Genomic DNA, 27,527 nt, shown 5'->3' with positions numbered 1-27,527 from the left:
AAAACATCTGATTCATGTTAAGATTTCTACAAATAAAATTGCTTACATGTTGTATAACTAAATTTATATTTGCCTTCCTAGGCATCCACGTGTCACGTGGGGAGAGGACAGCACAAAAAATATTCATGGGTACATGTACATCATGAAGAATGGTTTCAAAAGCCCATTAATGCTGGGGGCAAGAGTACATCTGCAATCCCAGCAACTCGGGAGGCTGAGGCAAAACAATCACTGTGTTTGAGGTCAGCCAACAATTTAACAAGACCCCATCTCAAAATAAAATATAAAAAAGGACTGGGGATGTAGCTCAGTGATGAACTGAACCCCTGCTGTAAAAGAAAAAAAAAACACAAAAAACCATTACTCCCATTACCCCTAGGGACTGGACTCATATGACTATTAACAAATCATTCCAACTTAAACACTGCATACTGGTAAAAAGGAAGGCATGGGGATCATCCTAGATGAATTTGAAGACAAGTAATAGAACACAACACTCTACCTTTTGGAAGCACAGAATCTATTAAAAGAAAACATATCCAACTACAACAAAGTATGATAATAAGTTATTCATTATTCTTGTTCATTATTAACTGTATATTCTATATGGCACTTAGGAAACCATCTTGCTGACAGTAAGCACGCACACATTGCTTTGATTTACCTTGGGTATATAATTACATGCTTAAATTGTAGGTAGCTATAAATTAGAATAACTTTACAGGTCATTTCTAGAACAGGTCATTTCTAGGGCAGGTCTAGAAAAATGAATTAGATTAAGTTATCTTATCAAATTGGGACAGTTAAAACTTATCAGTACTTTTTCTAGGTATAAAAATGCTTATAATTTAATATAAGAAAAAAAATCAATAGATCCCCAAAAGTTCACAAACATGTAAAGTTACATATACACATCTTTTTTTTTTTTTTAGTGGAATAAATGCTCTTTGAGTTTTTTACTGCACAGTAGGATTACAAATTACTTTGCTTTTTTTTTTTTCCCCCCAGCTTTTTCTACAACTGAACACTGTGGGGATGGTCACCTGTTCCTTGCTGAATCCTAAGCTCTGAGCCTAGCCCCTGGTACACAATAGGGTCTCTATACCTATTGATCAACCTTCCATGAAAGGCCCCCACCCTCACAGTGAGCTTCAACTTCTCCACAATCACAAACCTACTATTCCTTCCATCCTGACCCAAATGCCACCCTTTCAGAAGTTCTTTTCAGGTCAATCTGGCAATTTAATCCTCTCCTTCTCCTAACATTTTGTACTGTTCTTCTGGCAAGTGTCCTTGTCCTGCCTTGCATTGCACCAAAGGGCCTAGCAGGTAGTAGGTCCTCATATTGTTGTTTAACTGCAGAGTTCATGAGACCACTGAAGATATTTTGTTCGGTTTAACTTTTCACTTGTGATTGCCAAATATGTCATGTTTTTTCACTCCACTGTACATCTGGTACCGAATCTGAATAATACTGGTATTTAACAATGTACCACCCCCAGTCTTGTTGAAAGGTTCATGCCACAGTTTTGTTTTTTCATTTGTAGATGGACACAATACCTTTATTTTATTTTTATGTGGTACTGAGGATTGAACCCAGTGCCTCACACATGCTAGGCAAGCGCTCAACCACTGAGCTACAACCCCAGCCCCCATACCACAATTTTTAAAATAGTTTATTCCACATATATCCTAAATTATATATCCCTTATTATGTCCAGGCACTATTCTAAGTACTTTACATATATCAACTGTTAATCTTCACAACAGTGCTATGGGGTAGGGGCCATTAAAATCTCCATTTCACAGACGAGGAATGTGAGGTACAGAGAAAGCCAATAACTGGTGCAAGGTCACACAGCTTACAAGTAACAGGGTTGGGATGAAGTCCAGAGTCCAGGTCCAGCATTCAGGCTACAGTGACGGAAGGTAAGAGGGAGGAAATTGTGAAGGGCATGTAGTATTTTTTTGATACCAGTCTATCAAAAAAAAAAAAAAAATCCTACCAATTATGACTTGAAAACTACAGGCTTAGTCAGTGAACCGACTAGCACAATCTGACCAAAGTTTCATATTTTATAGGGAAAAAAAATGCCCATATTTAGGGGGAAAAGGAATAAATAGGCACCTTTTCAGCAAACATGAAGATAATCTGGAGGTTTATCTTAGAGTCATTTGAACTAACTGCTTAATTACAACTAAGTCATTTATCTGTGAATTAATTAAATAATACCGTACATATTATCAGGGAACAACAGAACCATAGTTCCCATCACCAAAACTGGTTTTAGACACATATACACCCCTGGGACTCCATCCACCCAAGCCATATTTTACTTTAAAGAAATGCCACCCAACTAACTTCTCAACTGCCCCCCAGCATCCCTTCTATAATAGAAAATAATTCAGAGGAAAACAATTCAATTTTATGAATAGCTTGCATAGGGAAAAGCAAAAAAAAAAAAAAAAGATGGATAAGTTATCCAGGACAGAGCATCCTTGTAAAACAACAGACAACTAAAACAGAACTGCCCCAATTTGTGTAATGCTAGCTACCACTGAGGTCACTTACATTATAGAATTGTGCAAGTCTGTTAATTTATCAAAACTCTGCTTAAACAAATGATCCCACACCAAAGGCAAAAGACCACACTATTGCTATTTATGGCCTGGACCATCTGCCAATTAATACTGTTATACTGTGTTAAATATTTCCAAACCTTTGATCCAAAACCAGGAATTTTAATTCCTCATATATGATAATAAAGCACATATACCAGTGAAGCATACAGTCTTCCACCCTACAATGTGCCCTTCAAATTTTCCTCCATCTCACCTTCCATTCAGTCTCTTCATTGTAATGATTTCCCTAAAGAGCCCAGACAAACAGCCAGGCTCTCCCAGGCCACATCTTTTTGCTGCAAAAAGCTTGTGCTATATCACACAATTATACCATCTGCTTTCTCTTGATAAGGACAGGGAAGAACTGAATTTAAGATGCAGAAGTGAGGAGATGCATAAAATGGCCACTTTTCCAGAACCGGAGACAGACAGGGCATACTAAAAACATCAAAAGCGTGGGACTCCAAGAATAATTAATAGAGGCAGACTGATGGAGATAAAACAATGAACAGATTATAAAGTTCTCCAGAGTGAGATACTATCCAGAATAATTAAACCGGACTCAAGGAATCCTCAGTTTCAATGCTAAAAAAAAAAAAAAAAAAAAAAAAAAAACACAAAATCTCAGCAAAGCCAAAGTATTATATTTAGTATTATATTATTCTGCGAAAACAGCAGTCTTTGTTTCATCTGCAGTCTGGATCTACCCCGCCTGCTTTCCCCTACCCCACCCCAGTCCACCCCACCCCCTTCCATCCACCGCAGTGATCTTGAAGGGAGCTGCAGAGGCCCTAAGACACAGAGATAACGGTCGTAGGCAGAGGCCACGTTACCCAGACCTCACCAGCCGGGGTCAGACCCGCGGAGTCGCCAACCTCTTTCCTAAGGCCCCAGTTCAGGCAGGCCTGGCTGGGGGCCTCCCGGGTCTCCGGGCCGCATCCGCCCACCACAGGCCCACAAAGCCCCGGCCAATGCTAGGACCGACTCTGCAGCTTCAACTTCCCTACGACCTATTTCCAGCCTGATTTTTAGGGGGTCAGGGTGTGACCCCCCCCCCAACTGCAGAAGACAAGGAAGAGACTCTGCGGCGAGCCATTCCCAGATCACTTACACAATAAAGGGATCCCGAGGCAAGGGCTGACCCTCCCCCCGGCCGCCCTGCTGCAGCGCGCCCCCGCCACATTTCCCGCCTCGCCCCCCCAAACCGCGCAGGCCTCGCCGGGCGTCCACCCCCGGCCCTGGCGGTCCACGGAGCGCGCGGCATGCCGCCGCCTCCCCTTCTCCTTCCCCAGCGCCCGCAGAGTGCGACCCTCCCCGCGACCGCAGCCGGCTCGGGAGCTCCACACCCGCCGCGCGCTCTCCAGGCTCCGCAAAGCCTCTAGCTCCGGTTCCTGCACCCCACGGGGCTGGCGCTAGCCTTCTGAGCGCTCGGCGAACTCTTCTACCGCGCCCGGGGAGCCCGGCCCGGCCTAACCCACCCAGGGGTCCTTCCTGTCCAGCGCCCCTGGCCACCACGATCACGCCACAGCAGGGCACGGTCCTCTCCTAGGAGGCAGACACAGACCAGCAGGGCATACCGGGACCCCCGCCAGGGCACTAGAACCCCAACTCCACACCGCCAGGGACCCCACACACCGAGGAACTGGCCCCCACATCCCCGCCCCCAAATCTCCATCCTCAGTCCCCCAGGGGTCGCCTTCCCGCACACCCCGGCCCAGATCCCTGCAAGGATCTCACTCTCGAGGACCTCATTCCCCGACCCTCCAGGGGTCTCTCCATCTTCACCTACTGGGGTCCTCTTACCCACTCCCTGCCCAGGTCCTTGCTCACACGAATCGAAGGTCTCCTCAGCATAAACCCTCCCGCCTAGATCCCCTTCTGCCGTCCCCAGCTCCCGCTTCGGCTTGGTCCCTGTGCTCCAAAGCCGCCCGGTCCTCCCAGCCCAGAATCCTTCTCTGCCCCCCAAAAACCTGCCCGGGACTGCCGCACTCGGACCCGGACAGCCGTACCTCTCACCTTCAGCCGAAGATGGTGGCGCCGGCGCACGTCCCCAGCCGCGACCACAGATCCGGCGCCTCAGTCCCAAACCCACCGCTGCCTCCGCCGGGCTCCTTTAGCACTGCTGCTAGCGGCTGCCCCACCCACTCCCACCCTCATTGGGCCATCTCCACGCCCATCACCGCCGCCCCCAGACCCACTGGTCCGTTTGCGCGCCCATCTCCTAGAGAAGACGTTAGCAACCCGAACGAAGCTACCTTCCCGAGTCCGGCTCCCTCCACCCACCTGGACTGATGCTCATTGGCTCCCGCTCCCGGCCCAGGCCCCTAGAGCCCCAATCTCATAGGCTGGCCCTCATGCCCGTCAAAAATTCCGGGAGGTGCGGTCGGGGCAGTGGCGGGCGATTGGCTGGCTCGGGTGGAGATGGACAGCTGAGGCTGGCTGGGCGCTTAGCTATCCCGCAAGGCAGCGAGGACTGACCGGGTTGGAGCCGGCGCGCATCGCCGGCCAGGACTGTGCACACCGGGAGGCAGGTGCGCTGCAGCAGGGGCCCCCAGCTCCGACTACTGGAAGAGTCGGGAGGCCGCTGCAGCCCGCTGGAGCACCTGGCCACTCCCTGGGATTAACGAAGCCTTGTGTCCCGCAGCAGAACAAGCTTTCACTGCGGAATCCCGGCCCGGGGCACTGCCGACAGGGGCGGGGCCCGAGCGCGGTCCTGAGGCCTGACGTCACCCCAGGGCGGCGCGGGGGGTGGGGGCCGAGGCTCTGCGGCTCACCTGCAGTGGGGGAGGGGTGCAGCTCCGCCCATGCGCCAGGGCCCTACCTGGGCCCCGCTGCAGACAGTGCACTGCTAAACACTGTCGCGACTTGGGACCCCAAACCGGTGCTACCGGCTAATCTCCCAGTGCCGGGACACCTTCCTTGGTTGTCGCAGTTTTGGTGTTAGCGAGGGGAGGGGCCTCCCTGTTCAGTCTCTAGGCAATGCTGAGATTCCAGAAGAATGAGATTCCAGAAGAATGAGGTCTTGGAGAGAAGACTTGGGAAAAAAGACTTCATTCGCCTTATTCATTCATTCGTCCATTCATTTATCAAGTAGAGCTTCCTATTTGAGAGTGGTGTGAGGGTTTCGCAGGTTTCCTGTAGGGCTGTCATATTGCCTAGGGCCTATGGGCTGTCCAAAGGCCCTAAAAAACATCTGGGCTGGGACGCTCCAAAAAAAGCAAAAGAAACTGGAAAATCAAAGTTAACAAATAATTAATGAAATGTCTGCAGAATCTAGGCAACAACAACACAATTCTTACTTAACTATATGTGTACAATTACAATAAAGTTTAAATCACAAGAACAAAATTATTTGTTCCTACAAAAACTGAAAATTGAGGGCTGTGGTTGTAGCTTGGTAGTAGAGTGCTCACCTCGCATGTGGAAGGCATTGGGTTTGATCCTCAGCACCACATGAAAATCAAATAAAGGTATTGTGTTCATCTACAACTAAAAAAAAGTATTTTTTTAAAAAGTTGACAATAGCTTTTTCTTTTTTTAATTCTTTTTTTTTTTTTTGAGAGAGAGAGAATTTTAATATTCATTTTTAGTATTTGGCGGACACAACATCTTTGTTTGTATGTGGTGCTGAGGATCGAACCCGGGCCGCACGCATGCCAGGCGAGCGCGCTACCGCTTGAGCCACATCCCCAGCCCGACAATAGCTTTTTCAAAAAAAAAATTGCAGCAAGATGTAGTTATTTAATATTGAATATATGAGGGCTGGGGATGTGGCTCAAGCTGTAGCGCGTTCGCCTTGCATGCGTGCGGCCCGGGTTGGATCCTCAGCACCACATACAAACAAAAATGTTGTGTCCGCCAAATACTAAATAAATAAATAAATAAATAATAAAATTCTCTCTCACTCTCTCTTTAAAAAAAAAAATACTGAATATATGAGTGCATTTAAATACGTATGATGTAAGTGCCTCAGAAACTTCTAGTCTGATGAAAAGTGAATAAAACAACCCAAACAAGGCAGGAAGTGATAAGGAAATGTTGGTGGAATTCAGAGAAAGCTCCAAGGCAGCTGTGTGCAGAGCCCTTCCTTGGGAAGTGGAATCAAGATCTGCATTGTCCTTTGTCCTGATCTGGTTCCCATCCCCACCTGGCTACTGGGGTAGCTTCCCCTACCCCCAGGTGTCTCCTGACTTGACCCCATTAAGAATTCTGTCCTTTTTAATGTGGTCTGCACATGGAAGACAAGTTAACTGAACAAAATATGTGGATAATAGTCCTCTTCTGAATTTTCTAATGTGTTTAGAGTAAAGACCTAAAACTCCATTTATAAGGCCTGAAGTCTTAACCTTGTCAGGCATCCAAGTCATTTTCTGAATGCAATACTCCATGCTTAGATCTTCCACACACAAGTAGCCCTGTATGCCACCATGCCCATGGTTTCAAATTATTTTTAAACAAAATCAGTGGACCATCAGAAGAGGAAGACCAAAAGTTCACCAGAATTAAACCTCACAAAACAGTGGTCTTGATGAGATATCAATAATTTTAAAAAGGACCCCAAGTATATCTCTAGCTCCTATTTCCTTTTTCTGTCAATGAAAACAGTCTTCAAAGCCCTTTACTTCCTTTTTTTCCCTTGCTCCCCACACCTAGCCCCTTGATATCCACCATCCATCCCAGGAAGGGTCACCTTCTTGAAGCTTCATCCCAGGATCTGCTACAATTCTATTAAGGATAACACAAAATCTAGAATCAGGTAGAACTGGCTTTGAATTCAACTCTGCCACACTTCCTAAGTGTTCAACCTTAGACAAATTACTTCCCCTCATCTCTAAAAAGAAGATACAAATATGTATCAACATTACCTATTCAACAAATATGTAATGATGATTTACTGGGGGAAAAATGTGACATTATGAAAAAAAAATTGAAATTGCCTTTTTCTAGTGTATAAGATCTCTCACAATAGTGAGAGATCCTCCCCATCTTTCTCCATAGTCATTTTCCCTGGCAATCTAGGCTGCTTTTACCCCCACAAAGCAAAAGTTCACACACCATTGTTTTGCAGGGTTTAGGTCAGAAGTCCAAACTCATTCCCTCAGGGCAGGTCCAGCTTATGAACTTGTTTTGCTCCATCTGTACAGAACTGATATGCAAACATTTTAAAAATTTGAATGAATTCCAACATTTAAAAATTAAGAACTATCCAATATCATTAGCCATTAAGGAAGTGCAAATCAAAACCACAATGAGATCCCACTTCACACCCACAAAAATGACTACAGTCAAAAAAAGTGACAACAGCAAATGTTGGGCAGGCTGTAGAAAAAACTGGAACCCTCGGTTATTACTAGTGGAAATGTAAAGTGGTGCATTTTTGAAAATAGGCAGTTTCTTAAAAGGTTAAACATATTGTTTGCTTTTGGCCATAATAATAAAAAGTATGAATTTCCCGTGTGATCCACAATTCTACCCTTAGTTATTTATCGAAAGGAAGAAAAAGAAAAGAAAGAAAGCTTATGTGGACACAAAGACTTGCACAGAAATATTTGTGGCAGCATTATTCTTAATTGCCAGAAGATAGAAACCAACTAAGTGACTATCAACAGATGAATTAATAGACAAAAGTGCTAGATCCATACAATAGAGTACCATTCAGCAATAAAAAGGAACAAACAATGGGTGTGTTTGACATGGATGGACTTTGGAAACATTATGCTCAATGAAAGAAGTCAGACATAAGAGACCACATATTGAATCATCCCATCTATATGAAATACCCATAAAAGGCAAAAGCTACTAAGACAGAAAGTAGAAAGTAGAATGGCAATTGCCTGGGGCAACAACTGAGGTCATGAAGGAGAGACAACACAGGAATTGACAGTAAATATACATGATGGAGCTAATTGAGGTGATGAAAATGTCCTAAAACTGGTTTATGGTGATGATTGCACAACTTGGTAAATTTACTTTAAAAAAAAGCATTGAATTGTACACTTTGAATTATATAAGCATGCAGATATGCCACAATAAAGTTATTTTTAAAAAGAAAGAAAAAAAAAGCTGCCCCATGAAAATCCAGATTTCCATCTTCCCTTAAAAAACTGGAAGATCTAGAAATGCAGCACCATATTTTGCTAACTCAGCTGCAGCTCATTTTTAGACCAAGCATTGCTCCTTAGGATGCCTCAGTTGCCTGCACTCCCTGCTCTTTGATATAAGGAGAGTAACTAAGAACAGAGTAGGGTCGAAGAGCATGAGAAGAAGATTAACATTAAACAGGGATGAGAGGTGGGAGGGAAAGGGAGAGAGAAGGGAAAATGCATGGAAACGGAAGGAGACCCTCAGAGTTATACAAAAGTACATACAAGAGGAAGTGAGGGGAAGGGGAAAAATAATACAAGGGGGACAAACGAATGTCAGTAGAGGGGGCAGAGAGAGAAGAGGGGAGGGGAGGGGAGGGGAGGGGTGATAGTAGAGGATAGGAAAGGCAGCAGAATACAACAGACACTAGTATGGTAATATGTAAATCAATGGATGTGTAACTGACGTGATTCTGCAATCTGTATATGGGGTAAAAATGGGAGCTCATAACCCACTTGAATCAAATTGTGAAATATGATATATCAAGAACTATGTAATGTTTTGAACAGCCAACAATAAAAAATTAAAAAAAAAAATACATATATATATATATATATATATATATATATATTTTTTTTTTTTAGTTGTAGTTGAACACGTTATCTTTATTTTATTTATTTATTTTTATGTGGTGCTGAGGTTAGAACCTCTGAGATTCTACCCAAAGCCTCACACATGGTAGGTGAGCTCTCTACCGCTGAGCCACAATCCCAGCCTTCCCTGCTGTCTCTTATAGCTGACTGAGCCCAGCAAAGAGTGCATGCCCATAATCCCAGCCATTCAGGAAGCTGAGGGAGGAGAATCCCAAATTGATGGCTAGTCTGGGCAATTTATTGTGACCCTACCTTGAAATAAGATTCTAAAATCGGGCTAGGGATGTAGCTTAGTGATAGAGCACTTGCCTAGCCCACAGAAGGTCCTGGCTACAATCCCCAGCACTGCAACAAAACAAAACAACAAGAACAACAACAAAAAATTGATTTATTTCATTCTTCTATTATGTGCCTGGCTTTTTTTTTTCTTCCTTTTCCTTTTTCTTTCTCCTCCCACCCCCTTTTTCTTTTTAATAATTTTGAAATAGCACTGGAGATGGAATCCAGGGTCTTCTTGCTTATTCTAGACAAGTGCTCCACCACTGAGTTATACCCCCAGCACACATAGCATTTCTTAGAGTTTTCAGTCCCTGTCACACCTGGTGGGGCAGAGGGGTATGATCATATCATATCATAAAGTTAAGAAGGGTTGGCACTAGAGCAGATTATGCTTAGTGAAGCTAGCCAATCCCTAAAAAACAAATACCAAATGTCTTCTTTGATATAATGAGAGCAACTAAGAACAGAGCAGGGAGGAAGAGCAGGAAGAAAAGATTAACATTAAACAGATAGATGAGGTGGGATGGAAAGGGAGAGAAAAGGGAAATTGCATGGTAATGGAGGGAGACCCTCATTGTTATACAAAATTACATATAAGAGGTTGTGAGGGGAATGGGAAAATAAACAAGGAGAGATATGAATTACAGTGGATGGGGTAGAGAGAGAAGATGGGAGGGGAGGGAGGGGGGATGGTAGAGGATAGGAAAGGTAGCAGAATGCAACAGTCACTAGTATGGCAATATGTAAAAACGTGGGTGTGTAACTGATGTGATTCTGCAATCTGTATTTGGGGTAAAATTGGGAGTTCATAACCAACTTGAATCTAATGTATGAAATATGATATGTCAAGAGCTTTATAATGTTTTTAACAACCAATAAAAAAAAAATTAAAAAAAAAAAAAAGAAGGGTGATGTTTTTGAATTGAAGAATTGTTTCCCTAAAGGTAGTGAAGTGATGAGACATGTAGATAGGGGCCCCTTTGAGCATGATTCCTGGAAGTCCTGGAACCCTGCAGCCTAGACGACTGTGATAGCCACCTCACCACCCAAGCAGGGCAACATTACCTGACCAATGTGAAAAATCAGTGCTCAAAAGCAATTACTTCAGGGCTGGAGCTGTAGCTCAGTGGTAGAGCACCTGCCTTGCATATGTGAGGCACTGGGTTTGATCCTCAGCACCACATAAAAATAAATAAAGATATTGTATCCAACTACAACTAAATTTTTTTTTTATTTTTAAAAAAGTGATTACTTGAAACAAGGAGTAATGGTAAAAACAGAGACTCCAATGAATTGAAAAAGAAGGAAGTCTCCAGAATCTTCTTAGGTTACTTAAGCTCTGGAGTTCTAAAAAAACAAAAAACAAAAAACCTACAAGAAGAGGTTCTGGAAAATTACCAATTTAACATCTTCCGTCAACCATGTAGGATCTGGCTAAGACAGAGTTGACTTATTTTAGAAGAATTGAGGTTGGTGGTGTAGTTCAGTGGTAGAGTGAGTGCTTAGTATGCATGAGGGCCTGAGTTCTAGCTCTAGCACCAAGACAGAAAGAAAGAAGAGGAGAGGAGAGGGAAAGAAAGAGAGAGGGAGAGAAAACATGGAAGGAAGGAAGGAAGGAAGGAAGGAAGGAAGGAAGGAAGGAAGGAAGGAAGGAAGGAAGGGCCAAGATCTATTCTCAGCACTCAGAAAGAGAAAAGAAAGAAGGAAGTAAGAATGGATTAAACCTGATAATCCTTAACCCTGAGGCCTTACAGAAAGCCATACCATGACAAATACTTTTCGGGTATCTTCTGGGTCCAGAGACTCTGCCAGGCGTTGAGGAAATGCCAATAATAACATTGACATGATTCCTGTCCTCAAGGAGCATGCAGTCTAGTGGGAAATAATAGTTAAAAAATTCTAATAGAACAAGAGCTCTTGGTCTGCAGTCCATGGAACCCCAAAAGGTTTTAGGGATTCTGAAATTATGTAAAAAATTTATTGTGTGTTCTTTGTTTCTGGGGAGAAGAAAGATCTAGCATTTTTAGCAGGTTCCTGTAGAGGCCTCTGATTCAAAAAGTTTGCAAGAAAGCAACATAATATGCTAAATGCTGCATCATAGAAGCACAGCAAGATCCAAGGACAAGTAAGACACACCCAGAATGGAGGAGGGGAGGGTCTGGGAGGGAGTCCCAGAAAGTCTTCTTAAAGCAATGTTGAAAATAAAATCTGAAGATTAAGAAGTTAACCAAAGACAGGAGGAAAATTCTTTTTAGAGAAGGTCAAGGTATGGTGAGATCGGGAAGTGAAGAGATAGGTAGGGAGAGACCAGATCATACCTGTGCAATAGAAGTAGAATTTAGATTTTAGGCAGAGGACAGTGGGGAACTGTGGGGGAATTTTATTGTGGCAAGTAATATGCTCAGGGTTGTGTGTTGGAAGGATTCATTCTGGATATAAAGTGGAGAAAGGGACTGAAGGAGGGTAGGGGGACAGACTAATTGACTGAATACTGCAGAAAATAATCTAGCAGAGAGGGAATGGATTTAGATAAGGGAGGCTGGAAAGACAAGGTCAGATTGCGGTGATTGCTGTTGCAGGGATTGCACGAGATATTTAAAGAGCCAAGCCAATGTGTGAAGATATTAAAATGCCTACCAGAGCGTGGAGATATTTATAGTGCCTAGCACAGTACATGACACATTATAAATTGATTCCTTTCCTCTTTCCTCTCATGGCCTCCTAGACTAAAAACAGACCTTCCTGTACCCTGCACACACTCATGGACATACCTATGAAAAGTCCTTATAATTTTTCTTCTCTATCTCTGTATCCTCCTTCAAGACTAGCACTGTCCAGTTGAAATAGAACATAAGCCACTAATGCAAGCCAAATATATAATATAAAATTTTCCATCCTGACAATTTAAAAAGGAAAAATACATTCATATTAATCTTAATCACATATAACCACATATAAAGAGAATGTCACATTCTGTTTCTTGTCTTTTTTCTTTTCTTGTGTATGTGTGTGTATGTATGTGGAATTAACTCAGGGGTGTTCTACCACTGAGTTACATCTCCAGCCCTTTTTATTTTGAGATAGGGTCTCACTAAGTTACCAAGGTTGGTCTCAAACTTGCTATCCTCCTACCTTATCATTTTGAGTACTTGGGATTTCAGCCATGTGCCATCATGCCTGGTAGAAGATTACATTTAAATGTGTAATCAATTAAAAATCATTAATAAGATATTTCCCTTTTCTTTTTTTCATGCCAAATATTCAATACTCGATGTGTGTTTTAGATTTATAGTATCTATCAATTTAGACTAGTCATAGTTTAAGTGCTCAGCAACTATTTGTAGCTGATGGCTATCAGATAGAACAGGCAGGGTTAGGTTGTATCCCCAACCTAAAAGTAGCTTAATATCAATGCATAGTAGATGCTCCATAAACATTTGATGAATAGAAAAATGGCAGGGTGAATGGTAGGATGGATGGATGGATGGACAGATGAATGATAGATGAAAGAAAGAAAAGAAGGATGAATGAATGTCAGGATGGCTGGCTAGATGGATGGGTGGGAAAAATCCTTCCAGCTTTGGAGAAGGGATGTTATTTTAGCTGAACTTGAAAGGAGAGCAGGATGGTAAAATTAAGGAGGGTGAATTGCAACAGCGAGTGTGCAAGAAGCCAAAACATGGGCAAAGGCAAGGCAAAGTGATAATTCCAGAAAATGGTGGGAAGTCAGAGTTTAGCCAAAGGATGGGATATATGCCCCACATAAGATGGTGGAAAATGATACTGGAGTTTCCTAAAAGCGGCCAATAAGGATCTCCCAAGTTTCCAGTCAATATTTGAAGAACACAAAAGAGAAAAGAATAACAAAAAGAAAAAAAAGTTAGCAAAATGGTTACGGTTTCTGGTTTTACTTGGTTAGCAAATAACAAATGATAGACAAGTTTACTGGAGGACTCAGGTGGTCATTCCGGTAGTGGTGGCTGAGAGAAAGAGGAACAGGTTGTTGGAGGTGAATAACTTGAAAAGTCTGATGTCTGGTCAATGGATCAACAGTAGAATTTAAAATAGGGTTTTTGGTGTCAGCATTTCTGCTGTTCCCTGGTATATCAGGCCTGGGGGGAACTGAAGAATCATATATTGATGCTGAGGGGCCATGTTTGCCATCAAGCCTGACTTATTGTCATATGATGCTATTCTGTGGCCACCTCAACTTCAAGGAGTCAAAGGCTAATTTGTTTTTCTTTATGTCAATCCTACATATATTTGAGAAAACCTGGAACTTTCCCTAGATGTGCTGACAATAGATATGATTCTTTAGGAGGAAAAGCATGTGATAATCTCATTTGAGATGATTTTGAAAATCCCAATACATCATTCTTGAAAGATTAAAAAAAAAGAATGTATATGCAAACATTTTCTATGTATTATGTGTGTTTATATATATATATATATATGTGTGTGTGTGTGTGTGTACATATATGTATATGTGTGTACATATACATATATAGCACTCTAGCACTGAGCTATACCCCCAATTTTAAAATATATTTTTACTTTTGACTGATATATAGTAATTATATTTTTAATTATATATTAATTATAATTATATATTATAATTATATATTAATTATAAGTAATTATATATTTACAGGATATGACATTTCAGTGCATGTATATATAATATGTAATGATCATATCAGGGTAATTAGCATATCTATCACCTTAGACATACATCTTGATGTGTGTGTGATGCTGGCGATGGAACCCAGGGCCTTACACATGCTAAACCCACACTTTACCATTGAGGTATATCTCCAGCCTCAGACATATATATATGTATCATATCTGTATGTTGACAACATGGCAAACCCTCTCTACTAGCTATTTGGAGATATTCAATTAATGGTTGTCAACTGTAGTTATCCTGCTGTGCTATTAAACATTAGAAGTTATTTCTCCTAGCCAACTGCACCCCATGCCCATTAACCATCCTTTCTTCATCCCTCCTTCTCCCATTTACAACTGTGTGACCTTGGACAAATGATATGATCTCTTAAGACTCAGTTTCCTCATCTGTAAAATGGCAATGATGATAGTGTGGACTCATTAAGATGGCTTTAAGGGTTAAATAAGACAATACGTACAAAATATTGGGCTCTTAGGAAGTTTTCTCAGTAACATCTAGCTGTTCTTAAAGTGCTCCAACTTAGATCTGATAAGGCCTCTGAATCTAATGACCGGCTTATAGAAAACACAAAAGGCAGAGAATATGTTAAATCATACCTGAGGAATGCAATCTGCAAAACCTAGATGGTGAAAACATCATAGGATACATAACATACAATAAATTGCAAGGAAAGCAAACAACAATAACAAAGAGACAGTCTCCATGGTCCATAGAAAGAGACTTAAAAGATCAACCAATTGCAATGAATGAACTTTTTTTTTTTTTGGATCCTGACTGAACAATCAAACTGTTTATAAAGCAATTAGAAATTATTTATGAAAGAATTAGAAAGTTAAGTACCAATTAGACATTGGATATTAATGCATTGTTGCCAATTTTTAAAGGTGTAGTGATGATATTGTTGTTATATAAAAATAAAGAATCCTTTAATCCTTTTCTTTTAGAGATGTATGTTGAAATATTTACAGATGAAAAAACATATTGTCTAATCTCGGGGATGGTGTGGTTTAGTGGTAGCGTGTGCTTAGAGTACATGATGCCCTGGGTTCATCAGAAAGAGAATATAGTGTTTGGGATTTGCTTCAAAACAATAGGGGATATAGAAAGGAGTTTGGCCATAAATGTCAAAGTTGGGTGATAGAAACACCCATCTCTCTCTACTTTTAAATATATTGGAAATTCTTCATCACTGAAAATTTAAAAATAACTTGTGCTGATGCAATTTCTACTGAAAGGATTAGGTTCAAAAGAAATGAGGTGCTGGAGTAAGTAAGAAATCATTCTATTTGACTCTCACAATTCTATATAATCTGGAGGATTGACATATTCTGCCTTCTCAAATTCACATCCTAAGTACACATCACATGTCCTTTGGCTGTGTTGGTCTTCTCATTTCCTTTGTTTCTTCCTACATCTTCTTTCCTTTGATTGTACTATTTCCTGTTGGAAGATCCTTTCTCTCCACAAATTCATCTGACCAAGTCCTTTCTACTCGTCCAGACAGAACTCCAAGTTCACCTCTGAAGTTTCCCTGAATGGCCAAATTTTCTTTGAATTCCTATTGTACTTAAAATTAGTATGTTGCCTGTTTATTCATATTTTCTCCCTAAATTAAAATATAAGTACTTTTTAGGGCATAAACCATCCTGCCCTGAAGGTAGGCACTGTATTAGATAGCTTTCAGTTACTATAATGAAATGCCTAAGGCAATTAACTTACAAAGAGAAAAAGGATGATGGGGCTCAGGAGTTTCGAGTTTCCAAAACAAGAATGAGTGTCTCCATTGCTTTGGGCCAATGGCCAGGATGGTACATCAAGGTAGGAGTATATGGTGGAACAAACCATGATACAGAGCATTTCAGTAAAGTCTTTAGGACTTGAAAACAATTGTGTGTTTTGGTGGTTGAGGAGGGATGGAAAAGAACTCAAGGACATGGGCTCATGTCTAACACAAATCAAGTGTGATGAGGAAAACACAGGGTGTCATGATGATGGGAATCAGATCTACAGGCCTGGGGGGATTTAAATAGAGGATGGCCAATCTTCCCCCAAAGTGTCTATTTGTTTGTTTGGGGGAGGGGGTATTAGGGATTGAACCCAGGGGCACCCAGCCACTGAGTGACATCCCCACCCCTTTTTAAAAAATATATTATTTTGAGACAGGGTCTCACTAAGTTGCTTAGGACCTAGATAAGTTACTGAGGCTGACTTTGAACTCATGATCCTCATGCTTCAGTCTCTCAAGCCACTGAGATTATAGTAGTACCCCACTGCACCCAGCCCAAAATATCTACTTGTAAATCACAGAGACCTCCAGTTACTTTCCTCCAAATTCCTGCCAACCTGTGAAAATACCTAAAACATTTTCCAGGTCCCAACCAGAGAGCAGAAGGCTCTTGGCTGACGCTGTAAAGTGGGTATTATCCAGAGAGTGACTAGGAACAGTGGTTAAACAAACTCTTAAAGACAGGCAGCCTGAGTCACAACAGCTCATGCCCCTGAGCAAGCCACTTCACTTCTTTAGATCTCTATTTCATACATGTCAGGGTCACAGTGCAAGAGAAGAAGTCTCTATATTCCGAGAATACCACGGTGCCTGGCACACAGGTGACCCCTTATTCTCATTCTTTCTGTTTCCCTATTCCAGGCTCCTGAGTCAACAGGAAGTTGGCTTCAAGACAGAGGAGCTCCCCTGGAACATACCTGGGGTCAAGATCTATTAAAAGTTTCTCTATCGCTCTTCAAAGTCACATCTTTCATTTCAGGGAAAATTTCAAGGAGCTAAATTAGGAATGGAAAAGTTGCATCTGACAAAAGGTATGTGCAAACAAATGTTTGCAAATGAGGTCAAGCTTTCAAAATACCCCTTCTCTGACAGATGAGTCAAGCTCCATGCAGTGGTCTTACTATTTACCACGTATGACAGCGCATTCTCTCAGTGACTGATGGGATCGTTTGCCAGGAGTTATATTGGAGGGAGTTACTCATTGGAAAATGTGGCTGCATTGCTCCATCTGAGATCTGAACTTGGACTTCCAGGGATTTCACCCAAAATAAGCTGAATTCCTCACTTATAACTGTCAAAGAATCACAGCCAAGGAAAATCCGAATGCCAGCCCAGCACCAGCTCCTCCTAGGACAACTGGAGGTCCAGGTAGGGAATGGTGATGGCTCTCGATGGAGGACCATGGGGCATTGGGCTTGGCTTGTGTGACTCTCACAGCCTTTATCATTACTACCAAGGACTGTTGCCGTGTGTCTGCCATTCATCCTTTGATTTAGTTATTCAACTGCTCCCCCAGCAGCTATCATAGTCACAGCCAACACTTGTGTAGTACTTCTATATGCCTGGCATTGAGCAGAGGTCTCAATCCATCGACAGCAGGCTCCATTCCTCTGGGCTCAAGGTGAAGCTGAACATCATGACAGAGGGAAGCAGCTCACATAATGATCTAAAGCAGAAAGAGACTATACTCACCAGATACATATATATATATATATATATATATATATATATATATATATATATACCCCAAAGCCACGCCCCCAATTCCTACCTCCTCCAGCCACACCCTTCCCTCCTTCAGTTACCACTCAGTTAATCCCTTTCAGGGTATGGATTCACTGATTTGGTTAAGACTCTCACAACTTGGACTCTCACACGTGAGCTTTGGGGGACATCTCACATCCAAACCATCGCATCCTGTCATCTTTCCAATGAGATCACAGCCTGAGTCTGATCAGGCTGCTTCTACAGAATACCAGACTTAAATAAGAGACATTTATTTCTCACAGTCCTGAAAACTGTAAGTCCAAGTTCAGGGAGAGAGCTTGGTGGGCTTCTGGTGAGGCTCCTCTTCAGCCTGCTGACTGCCAACCTCGCCTCACATCTTCAGGTGGCACAAAGAAGGGCAAATGAGCTCTCTGAGGTTTCTTTTATAGGGGCACTAATGCCATTTGGGATGGCTCCACCCTCATGATCTGATCATTTCCCTAATCCCCCCCTTCTAATACCATTGGGGGTTAGGATTTCAACCCATGAATTGGTAGGGAGTGGGACATGGACATTCTGCCCAAATGCCATACAGGTTAGGTATCCCTCATAAAAATTCTTGGAGCTGGGTGCAGTGGTGCATGCCTGTAATCCCAGCAGCTCGAGAAGCTGAGGTAAGGAGGATCACAAGTGCAAAGCAAGCCTCAGCAACTTGACAAGGCTCTAAATAACAGGATGAGACCCTATCTCTAAATAACATACAAAAAAGCTAGGCTGGGGTTATGGCTCAGTGGTTGAGTACCCCTGGGTTCAATCCCCAGTAACCACCCCCCACACCAAAAAAAAATTATTGGAACCAGAAATGTTTTGGATTTCAGATGTTGTTTAGATCTTTAGATCTTGTAATATTTGCATATACATAATGAGTCATCCTGGGGATGGGACCTAAGTTTAAATATGAAATTCATGTATTTTTCATATATACATGGCCTGAAGGCAATTTTTTTGGGGGGGAATTGAACTCAGGGGCACTTGACCACTGAGCCACATCCCCAGCCCTATTTTGTATTTTATTTAGAGACAGGGTCTCACGGAGTTGCTAAGCACCTCTCTGTTGCTGAGGCTGGCTTTGAACTCATGATTCTTCCACCTCACCCTCCCGAGCTGCTGGGATTACAGGCATGCCACTGTGTCCGCTGAAGGCAATTTTCATACAATATTTTTAATGTGCTTGCATTTTGACTATAACCCATCACATGAGGCCAGGTGTGGAATTTCCCACTTGTGGCATTATTTGGTGCTTAAGAAGTTTCTAATTTCTTTTTGTTTTATTTTGCGGTACTGGGGATTCAACCCAGGACCTCGTGTATGCTAGGCAAGGGCTGTACCACTGAGCTACATCCCCAGCCTAAAAGTTCTGGATGAAGCATTTAGGATTTCAGATTTTTTGACTGGGGAATGTTTAACCTGTGCTATACTATCTAGCAGGGTCAAAAATAACTACAATTGAGATGTATGGAGAAATGTAAATATTTTATTTCTACTATAACTCATCCAGCCTTCTTTTCAGCCCTTGCTACCTACAGCTCCATTCGCTGGTGTTCCGTGAAAAAAGTTAAGTGACTAAACCAATTGAAATCTTCATCTGATGTGATTATCTAAAACCCCTTTAGATAATATTTATTCTCCTCTCAAAATGCCCCCTCTCTCCCTGGGATAGGGTTGGGGGTGTATAAAGGAGGGTGTGTGGCTAACTTCGTCTTGCAGCAGAGGGGAAGTTTGGGAGTCATTAGTGTAATGTCCTCTGGCCACTATCACCATGTGCCATATTCTCTCATTGCTATCTTAGCACATTCTACCATCACACCGCCCCCAACCTCTTATGACCTACCCATGAAGGCCACAGTCTTGACCCAGCTTTCAAGGATCCCCACCAGGGGTGGGATTCCTACCTTGGAAGTTGGGATTCCTCCTAACTTTATCTCATATGTTTGCATTTGTTCCTCAAGATCCAATTTTGGATTCAATTCCAGTTTAAGAAAACCTTCTGGGCACTGCAGCCTGATCACTCTCTTTCTTAGAACATTTTAGGTAGTATATTTGGAAATTAATTCTGTACTCTGTTGAGATCTCCCTTATCTTCTACTTTCATAAAGATACTTTTATCTCTCATTATTTAATTTTTAAATCCCCATTGGTGGGGCATGAATAATGCTTAATATTTGCTTGAATTCCCCAAACCTCCTAACCCAGAGTCTAATACAGAGAAGGATACAGGTGTTCACAGACAAAAGGTTCATATCCCTATATATGAGTAGCCTCCAAAAGTAAAGGAGAATAAGAAAAAGAAAAAAAAAATCCACAGAGGTGCTACAGAAAACTGGACTAGAGATATGAACAGATAGATAATCTACAACAAAAGAAATGCAAATGATCCTAATCACAAGAAAAAAAAATTTCTCAACTCTGCTCATCGTAAGAACAATAAAAAATTAAAACTACACAGATAATATTTCTAACCTATCTGATGGGCCAAACCCCAAAAGTTTTACAACATATTCTTGGCAAGGTAGTAGAGAAACAGGCACACGCTGCATTACTAGAAAACTATTTTGTTTTGCAAGAATCTGCTGCATTTGTGCTGAGAGAAGGACAGACAATGCAGTTTACTTGTTTTTGCTTTTACTTAAATATTTTCCTTGCTCAAATCCTCCCCAAGCGTCTAAGCTGGGTCCATCTCCGATGTTGGCAGCAGCACAACCCACACCAATTATGGCGTTAAATGCAGTCTGCACCATTTCAAGGCCTTAGGGCAGGAGACAAGAAGTGGTTCCCTGGGACCTGAGCAGTGTGAGTTAGGAGACAGGATGTTTCAGGCCCTAGATCTCACTGTGCCTGTGCTAAGTGCTGGTAACCCAGGGTCAATCTGAGGCAACTGTGGGCTTTTTAATAAGTGCATTATCTGTGTTTTTGATATATGGAGTCCTCTAAAGCATGGGGTGCTGGGCAGGAACCCAGGGTAGGAATCTCTTTTGCCAAGTTCCAAGGGAAGTTCTTTTTTGGAATTGATACTAATGAACAAAGAAGAGAAAGCATAAGTATGTGTAGTATTAAAGAAGGTGTGTGTGTGTGTGTGTGTGTGTGTTTACAAAACAGAAGACTTTTAAACGTTATATATAGAAAAAGGGAGGTACCAGGTTAGAGATATAAAGATAAAACTCTATGAATATATCTTATTTTGTAGATATGTCTTTAGAACCATGTGAATATTTTATATAACTATAACAAAATTCAATTTTTAAAAAGGGGCATCACTAAACATCTAAAGCGAATGAAAAAAATGAACTAGGCTCTTTATGCAATTTGATACATAACCACTTGGAGAACAAGCCATAAAAAGAACTAAGGGGCTGGGGATGTGGCTCAAGCGGTAGCGCACTCGCCTGGCATGCGTGCGGCCCGGGTTCGATCCTCAGCACCACATACAAACAAAGATGTTGTGTCCACCGATAACTGGAAAATAAATATTAAAAACTCTCTCTCTCTCTCTTTAAAAAAAAAGAACTAAGAACAGAAAGAAGAGGAAGGAAGGAAGGGTTAGAAGGAAGAAAAAGAGAAAAATAAATCATGACCTATTTTAGTAATCATATTGGTGGCAGCAGTGTTATTTTGAGACTGTTATATGTATACAGTGAGGTAAAGAAACGAGTAAGTCTATTCCATTGCCAGGAGCCAGAATCTTCAGTGCAGGAGAGAACAAGTATATATGTGAGATAGGTTAAGTAAGAGCTTTGTAGTACTGAATTGGGACTGGAGGTTTCAGTATGAATTGACAATAATATTTTGTCATTAAAAATAAGCTTCCTAAAATGGATGGAACTTGAGAACATTGTGTTAAATGAAATAACACAAGCTCAGAAAGCCAAGGGACATATGTTTTTGTCTCATATGTAGAAGCCAGAGAGGAGAAAAGGGAAAAAAAGGTGGTGGTGGGTGGATCTCATGAAAATCAAAGGGAGATCAGTAGAATAGAGCAAAGAGACGAGGGGGTGGGAAGAGGGAAAGGTAAGGGGAAATACTGGGGAATAATATTGTACCAATTATATCGTTATATTGTGTGCAAGTGCAACTGTATAACAACAAATCCCATCATTATGTACAACTATAATGCACCAATAAAAAAATAGGAAAAATAAATCCATTTCCTACCTCTGTCCCTTAAAAAGGCTTAGAAACAATGAGCACCCTTAATGGCTATAAATTGTCATCTATAATATGATTCCCCACTGATGGGGTCCAGGAGAAATGGCTAAGTTCAAGTCTGAAACAGGAAATATACAAAATGAGCTTAGCATATCTTGTCCTAACAGAAAGCAAGGAAACAAAATATCAAAAGTGACTAAATTGGGACAAAAGGACTTAGTAGCTAACTTGAAAAGGCTCCCACTGGCCAAAGGTGGGAGGCACAATTTGATTATTATAACGATAATAATGGCAAGAAATTGAAACATTTTAAATGCTTAAGTACACAAGTTCATAATGATTAAAAAAGAAAACTTTGAAGAGGGCAAGGAAACAATGATTTTTTTTTTAAAATATTTTTTTAGTTGTTGATGGACCTTTATTTTATTTATTGTATGTGTTGCTGAAAATCGAAACCAGTGCATCATACATGCCAGGCAAGTGTGCTACCACTGAGCCCCAGCCCCAGCCCTGGAAACAGTGATTTTTAAAACAGATAAATGAAAGGAAAACAAAGAATCAAACATTTATCTTGACTTTTCTGTATACTTGTGTGTCGGGATAGTCAAATAGTTGATGAGGGAGATGTTTCTCTTTATAGAAGTGCCACAGCTGATAAAGGACAAGAGAATGATAGAATTGAAATACCATCATTTTAAAACTCCTGAAGATACCAGATATAGATAGAAATCATGAATAGATACTAATATCACAAAACAAAACAAAACAAAAAACCAACCTGACCTGTGACCCCTAGTGGAAATTCACAATCCACCTGAGCTATTCTTGTTAAGAAAATCACACCTAAATCTGATGGACCCTCGGACTCTCATGACCAGGAATACAGAGGTATCTTAGTCCATTTTCTGTTGCTGTAACTGAATAGTACAGACTGAGTAATTTACAAGGAAAGGGGGTTTATTCATCTCATGGTTCTGGAGACTAGGAAGTTCAAGATTGGGTGGCCAAGCGGGGTGCGTTGGCGCATGCCTATAATCCCAGCGACTCAGGAAGCTGAGGCAGGAGGAACTCAAGTTCAAAGCCAGCCTCAGCAAAAGTGAGGGGCTAAGCAACTCTGTGAGAACCTGTTTCTAAATAAAATACAAAATAGGTCTGGGGGTGTTGCTCAGTGGTCGAGTGTCCTTGAGTTCAATCCTCAGTACCAAAAAAAAAAAAGTTGGGTGACCACATCTGTTGAGGTTCTACTTCTACTTAGGGCAGGGACTTTCTTTGCAGCAACATAGGTGGTGCAGGACATAACATAACATGGTGAGAGACACTGGACATCTTGCTTCAGGTTTCTTCTATTTTATAAAGCCATGGTCCCATTGGATTAGGGCTGGACCCTTGTAGCCTCATTTAACCTTAATTATCTCCCCAAAGTTCCATGTCTAAATACTATAGTTGGGTTAATACCTTATGACAGGGATTAAATTTCAACATGAATTTTGATGGGGGCATTCAAACCCCAACCAGAGGACAGAGAAACATGTCAAATGTTACTTCGGAAAACAATCTGAAAAATTCAGGTTGTGGGAAGTTTTATACAACAAATAATGTAATTTCTTCAATAATAATATGCAAGGAAATTAAAAGGAAGGGAGAAAGAGAGATGAACGAGAAACCTATAAATCAAGTCAAAGTACAAAATATTAATCAGCAAACATAATATATGGATCTTATTTGGAGCTTGATTCAAACATTATTCAATCCATGCATACTGAATAGTCACACACAAAGGAAAGGCAAGATTATCTCCCTGTCCCGGGCCAAAAAGAAAACAATTGGGAAAATTTGAATATTAGTCGGATATATAAATATTAATTATTGTTAATTTTTTATTAGTAATAATGACACAGTGGTTCATTTTTTAGAGTCTCTAGAGATACAAACTAAAAAAATGGTGGAACACTGGCAACAGACATGTCACAGTGCTCTTCTTTTGCATCTTTGGATTTTTCCATAAGAATATGGTAAAAAGTAAATTTTTTCCTTATAAAAAGTAGTAAATGATTTTTAAAAGACATTAAAATAACACAGAAATGTACTGAGTGAAAGGTAAAATCTCCTTCACCACCCTCCCACCCAACCCCGGAAGTAACTACTACAAGTGGTTCAGCAGATGGCCATGATGACTTTTTATCCTTTATTTTTGTGGTACTAGGGAATTTACCCAGAGCCTCACACATGCCAGGCAAGCACTCCACCACTGAGCTATACCTGATCTTCACGCATAGTCACTTTTGGGTCCCCACAGGGTTTAGCCATGTGACTTTGCACCAATGAACTGTTAGTTGAAGTTACAGGCATCACCTCTGTGTAGGCTTTTGAAGAGCCAACACATGGTTCATATTTGCTGTGTTCTCTATTCTCTCTGTCATGGGATGTTCCATAAAGTTGAATCCAGAATGCAAAGAACAAGTCACAACCAGCGCATGATGGACACTAGTGTATTTGACAGGTGACCCTTTATTGTGGCATATGCTAAGATTTTTGAGGTTACTCAATACTGGCATGTAACTTTACCTATCCTGACCGATACAGTATCCTTCCATATCTTGCAATGTGCCTGTTCTGTGTAACACAGATATATATATATATATATATATATATATATATATATATATATATATATATATACACACAATTACCTTTCCCCCCAATGCTATATTATACATATTGCTTTGCAATTTGCCTGTTTTTTAAGTTCAATAATGCGTTGTAAGAATTTGAATTTACTTTGATGTAAGACTAATCTGAGTTTCCAAATGCTCAAAAACAGTTTCCTAAAGGCAGAAATTTGTTTCTCTTAAATGGGGTTCAATAGAGGGGTTATCAAGTTAATGCATGAGGGAATTCAGCTGAGTGTAAATTCCAACACTAGAGCCTTCCTTGTTTCTGGAGTGTTATTGACAGTGAGCTGTGGATTTGCATGATTCCACATGCTTTTCCTGCCCAAGGAAGCAGGAAATCCAGGAGGTTGTTCAAGTGCCTGTCTTTCTCTTTGTAATCTCACAGGCCCTGTCTGTGGTTGGAAGCAAAAATCCAGGATTTCCTCAATAGCTTGGAGTTGGAGAGCTGTTACTGTGGTTATGACTTCAGCCCAAGTACCAGGAGAATTGAGCACTTAGTTTCTTGGTTATGCTATCAAACTTAAATTAAAATTGGCCTCCTGGGTCCCCTATACAATGGCACTACTGTGCTGAACCTCTGTGCCATCTTTCACTCTCTCACCCTGCTTGCGTTGGAATTCTTGGAGGCTAATTTTATCTGTTTGGCACTCCATGTCCTTGGTGTCTATAACATCTCCTGACATATAGTAAATGCTCAATAAATACTCCACAAATTAATGACTCCCAGCAGTTGCTAAGCCTTGTGACTTCTCCCTCTGTAATTTGTCTTCCACCTGTCACATCATCCTATGTCCATTTCCATTGAGATTACCTATGGCAGATGAAAGATTTCAAATTTTTGACAATCCTTCTGTGGAAAGGTGAACCAATGTCCCAACCATTGAATCTGGGAGTGAAGGATTGATTACTTGAACCAATAAATATGATAGAAGTGATACCATGGCAATCTATAGGCCCAGGTCAGGCCAGGATCTCCAGAGATCAGCAATTTCTACTTCTTGTCTCAGAAGCCCTGAATTGCTGGAGAGGCCCTGAAACTACATGGAGCAGGAAATGGGTTCATCTGAATACAGCCCCCCTGCCCATCCATTTCTTCCAAGAAGCCAGGCATGGGAGGGAAGCTATCTTGGGTCTTCCAGACTATCCCACCTTACCTGTTGAATACCACTGAGTGATCTAGGGCGTGCTCTACAGAACAGAAGAATCACCCTGTGGAGCCCTACATAAATTCCTAATGCATGCAATTGTGCGTTGTAATAAAATTGTCCTTTCAAGCCATTAAGGTTTCTTATTTTTGTCAATTAATCCAACAAATATTTATCTTGTGGTTTGTTGTGTCTATGGCGCTACATCTATTTATCTTCTAAGTGCTTACAGCCTAGTAGGTTAAAAGAGAATCAACACAAAATGGAGCCATTCAACAGAACAATAAGCAAAGAGTGAAGTAATTTTTGTGAAGTAAAATAACATATTTATCTGGAGAATATTGGGAATTCTGGAGAGGTCTCCAGTAAAGCATCCTCCATTTTTTTTAAGCTATAGTTGGACACAATATCTTTATTTATTTTTATATGGTGCTGAGGATCGAACCCAGTGCCTCATGCATGTGAGGCGGGCGCTCTACCACTGAGCCCCAGCCCCAGCCCCAGCCTGCATCCTCCATTCTTATTGGAGACATTCAAATGGAGACATCAAGAGTGTTGAGTCATTAATTTTTGGGATTATTTGTCAATAGAGCGTAAAATAACCAGAATGATGCTCTGATTCAGGACCTTATAACTTTTTGCATGAAAAACTGACCCCTCTAGGCAGTCTCCTACCTTCCTGACCACTGTCTGTACTGCTCAGGTGAGTCTTCATGATGAAATCATGTAGGGCTCTTCCTCACTACCCACAGACCACAGCCTTGCCTCTTTAGCATGCCCTATTGGTCTTTCAAGATCTGTCTTTGTTGGGCTGGGGATGTGGCTCAAGTGGTAGCGCGCTCGCCTGGCATGCGTGCGGCCCAGGTTCGATCCTCAGCACCACATACAAACAAAGATATGTTGTGTCCGCTGATAACTAAAAAATAAATATTAAAATTCTCTCACTCTCTCTTTTTTAAAAAAAAAAGATCTGTCTTTGAACCCAGCGTTCCATGTACCCCTTGTCTTTCCCTCACATGTCTTATGTCCTAACCTCCATTCAGCTTTAGATGAGTCCCCTTGACCTCCCATAATTTTTATTTCGTTCATGTTTTCTCTAGTCCTGGAATGCCCTTCCTCTCATCTATGTATGTCCACCTCCTACTTGCCTTCTGAAGATGTCTATGAATATCCATTCCTCAGGAGGAAAGGACCCTTGAATTTCACAGCATTTTATCTGGACCACTCATAAAACTTACCCTTTTCTTCCTTTTACATTTGGAAACATATCTTTCATATTCCTCAAAGACTAGGAAATCCTTACAGGCAGGATTTTACTTACTTATTTTAAACTCATTTTTGAACTTAGCAAAACAAGAACAACAGCAACAAACTTGGTTCTGATTGATCCTTAATAAATATTTGTTGGACAAATGGGTGGATAAATGGATGAATGGGGTCCGGTCTCACTTCTTGGTGACCACAGCTCACCAGCCCTCACACTACAGGCGTGCGCCCTTATAAACCACAGGTTTAGTTTTCTCATTTGTACATTGGTAGAAACAACAATATTATAATATCAGTCTGGCATCTCTAATTTGGTTGTTGTACAGATCGAATGGGGTGTGAAAGATAAGAAGCATTAAATGAAAGGTATCCACATGGAATTAAAGCCCATAGTTATCAAAGATGGCTGATGTAATTGATGCC

The 27,527-nt window shown here is 41.2% G+C and overlaps 1 protein-coding gene across 2 annotated transcripts in view; it reads right to left on the bottom strand.

Annotated features, from left to right (window-relative positions):
* The window catches only part of Myh10 (myosin heavy chain 10), a 133,907-nt gene extending 129,166 nt beyond the window's left edge, over positions 1-4,741 (bottom strand). The window contains exon 1 of one of the 2 annotated variants that reach the window (XM_071602901.1): positions 4,632-4,741. The gene's annotated coding sequence lies outside the window, so the exon portion shown is untranslated. The remainder of the gene's footprint in view (positions 1-4,631) is intronic. The other variant, XM_027946819.3, reaches the window with a different exon arrangement.
* Between the last annotated feature and the right edge of the window lie 22,786 nt (positions 4,742-27,527).

Source organism: Marmota flaviventris, chromosome 17, assembly GCF_047511675.1.
Source record: "Marmota flaviventris isolate mMarFla1 chromosome 17, mMarFla1.hap1, whole genome shotgun sequence".
NCBI classification, from domain to species: domain Eukaryota; kingdom Metazoa; phylum Chordata; class Mammalia; order Rodentia; family Sciuridae; genus Marmota; species Marmota flaviventris.
Note: the sequence above shows the minus strand (reverse complement) of the source record. Positions and strands in the feature narration are given on the sequence as shown.